General features: G+C 39.2%; 1 long non-coding RNA gene across 1 annotated transcript; it reads right to left on the bottom strand.

The window, feature by feature from the left end:
• Window positions 1–1,144: 1,144 nt before the first annotated feature.
• Window positions 1,145–2,735, bottom strand: LOC148762526 (uncharacterized). The gene is made up of 3 exons (XR_016026281.1): window positions 2,680–2,735; window positions 1,949–2,033; window positions 1,145–1,158 (listed from the first exon to the last, which is right to left on the bottom strand). It is a non-coding gene; the product is annotated as an uncharacterized LOC148762526 (long non-coding RNA).
• Window positions 2,736–2,964: the final 229 nt, after the last annotated feature.

The following is a 2,964-nucleotide window of genomic DNA, read 5'->3' as shown; positions in this document are numbered from 1 at the left end:
GTCGGTCTGCCTCTACATAAAGAGCTATACCATTCCTGCGCCACATCCTCTAATTGGAAGGCGGCTAGCTCAACTGACCGAACACTAGAACATCCCAAGGCTTTACAAATTTTCTCCATCTTATCCAAGAAAACCTGGGGTTTCTCCGATGCATCAGACCCTGAAAATGTTGGAGGCTTAAGCTTGAGAAAGTCAGGAAGAGAAATATCTAGATGTCCCCTCTCCTCCTCATGATGTTGGTGATCGGCCTGTCCTTGGGAGCTAGGGGATTCTTGTACTGTAGGTCTCCCCTCTACTACCCTTTGTATATCTTCCATGCGGGTCGCCATCATCTCTACAACCCGGTTAACTCCCTGTAGGCCTGCCGCCAAATCCTCAATAGTAATACCCCTAGCTGGGTGTCTATCTACATCACCTGAGGACTGTCCCTCTTCTTGCCTACTCACAGGCGTATCCAACCCCACCGGCCTAGTGACCCTGCCACGTCTACCTCGGCCTCTCTGGGTGGATGCCCGTGGTCTATCTGCCATCTCAATGGGAACATCTTGCTCCCCTGCCCGTCTTGAGGCGGCTCGTGTCTTAGGCGGCATTCTTACCTAGACAAAAGCAAACGCCTGTTATTAAACACATATTATAATCATACTTAAAGCAACAGGTGGTTTCTAAGATAGGGAATCTATGCGGTCATTTGGTTGTAAAATGTGCCGCGGTTCACACTTTACAACTGAAGTTCCCACATAAAGACCCGACTCTCCGCTGGACTAACAAAAAGGAAGTTCTAGGACCTAGACAAACCTAGGGCTCTGATACCAATACTGTCACGACCCAAATTCCGGGTCATGACCGGCGCATGGGTCCAATGGACATAATCCACTAAATCCAAGCAAGCCTATTATTTATTTTACTTATGATTCTATTTATTATCACTAAGTCGTATTTCATGACTTTGAGTCAAAATAGTGATACACATTGCCAACTCGTACTGGCATTACTCTTTTAAAATTTACATTTAAGTTCATCTATACATAACAAAATAATACTCGACCTCCAGCGGAGTGACTCGGATGGATATACAGCTACCGAATGCCGAGACACCTACCAGAAGATGTACACAGATCTACAAGGACACCTCGTCCTAATTATCGGCTACCTCGTGATCTGAAAACATGAATTTGAAAATGGTGAGTATAAACCCAGTGAGTGAACAAGGAAGGGAACAAGCAACAATTAGGAAAAATTTAAAATCATGATGCACTTGTTTCAAACAATGCAATTTAGTTCATTCCTATTTAAAACCCCTCCAAACCCCAGAGTTTTTCGCTACAGCGAGCATGAATTTCGATGCAGTGAAAACAAAGCAACAAGAGAAACATTTTTCCTCACTCAACAATAGCCATCCTGCTAAACTAATAAAATCAACCTAACATTCATGAAAATTCTCAAAGTATAATGTGTCAAATTTTACGTACATTACAACCATAAATCATTGTCCATCAATTTGCTATATCACACACATTTACATATGTATATATATATATACGTATATACCCATCATCATCATCTCATCAACCCATCATCATCATCACCAGCTCATCATCATCATCATCACCAGCTCATGCGCACTCCCTACTCGCACATGGCTGGGTCATCACCGGATTATGCGCACTCCCTACTCGCACATAACCGGGTCATCCTCGGCTTATGCACACTCCCTACTCGCACATAGCCGAGTCAACATAATTACACAACATTATATTCAAGCATATATGTATATCAACATAATGCAGCCACATAGAAATCCATAATAACCACATTTCATAACATAAACCTTTTCTTAAAAGCTTGTTCCCAAGGCATTCATTTTCATGAAAAATTTCATAAAATCATTCAAACACTTTGTTCAAAATAGTCATATTCCCAAAACAATTTTGATAGGCAGTCCACTCACAGGTGTCGAAAATTCGAATTCCGGGTGAACTCTGACTAATAGTCCTCAGGCGTAATTCCTTTGCCTTTTCCGGACGTCTCACCACCTTGACAAATAACCAAGTCGAGGAATTTACTATATTGTCCCTAAATTGATATAAATTAATTTAAACTACTAATGCTTGATATGTAAATGCACAAATATACCCGATTACCGCTTAATCACGGTATCGATTAAATTCGACCGATCACCCGATTAATCGACGATTGTGTCCAAATCACCTCTAAATTAATTCATTTCTCCTCTAATACCTTAATTTACCACATACATTTAAATAAAGCCAAATTCAGCATTAGAACCCTCACAATTCCTTATAGAAAAAAAAATTTGGTCACTTGGTGTACTAGCATCGAATTTTTTCTACATAACTGTTTCACCTTACTTCATCATTTTCCATGCCATTTTCCTTGAAATAAAAACAATCCCCCATTGATATTCAGCCCTCATGGTTCAGCCAACAAGGAACCCTAGAGAAATTAAATATTTCTTTAGTGTTTTTGTTCATAACCATGCTTAACTATCTCTAAACACTAACATAGTCTAAAATCAAATTATTCCAACAACAATTCCTCTTCCATACCCATTTTTCAGAATTGAATTCATCATGATAACTCAATATTCAACCATGGAAATCAAGAACAAAAGCATGGGTAAGCTAGGTATCAAGGAGAATTAAAGAAATTTTAACTTACCTAGCTTGTTTCCTTGATTTCTTCACTTTTTCTTTGAATTTCCACCTAGGTTTTCTTGTTTTTCCTTTTGTTCTTCCTTTTTTCTGGTTGCTGGATGTCTAGGCCGAATATGGTGAGGGAATTGGGGATTTAATGGGCTGATTTCTATAGAAAATAATAAAATAATCAAGCATGCCATGTGTCACATGCTTATTGGCCAAATTTTTAACTTTTTGACTTTTTCTTCTTAATTTTCCACCACAAATATTCTGGTATTTATCCAATCCTACCACAATTAAAATCCCT

The sequence above is a fragment of the Theobroma cacao genome, chromosome 5 (genome assembly GCF_053813885.1).
Source record: "Theobroma cacao isolate CCN51 chromosome 5, ASM5381388v1, whole genome shotgun sequence".
In the NCBI taxonomy this organism is placed as follows: domain Eukaryota; kingdom Viridiplantae; phylum Streptophyta; class Magnoliopsida; order Malvales; family Malvaceae; genus Theobroma; species Theobroma cacao.
This window is presented reverse-complemented; position numbering and strand designations above follow the sequence as displayed.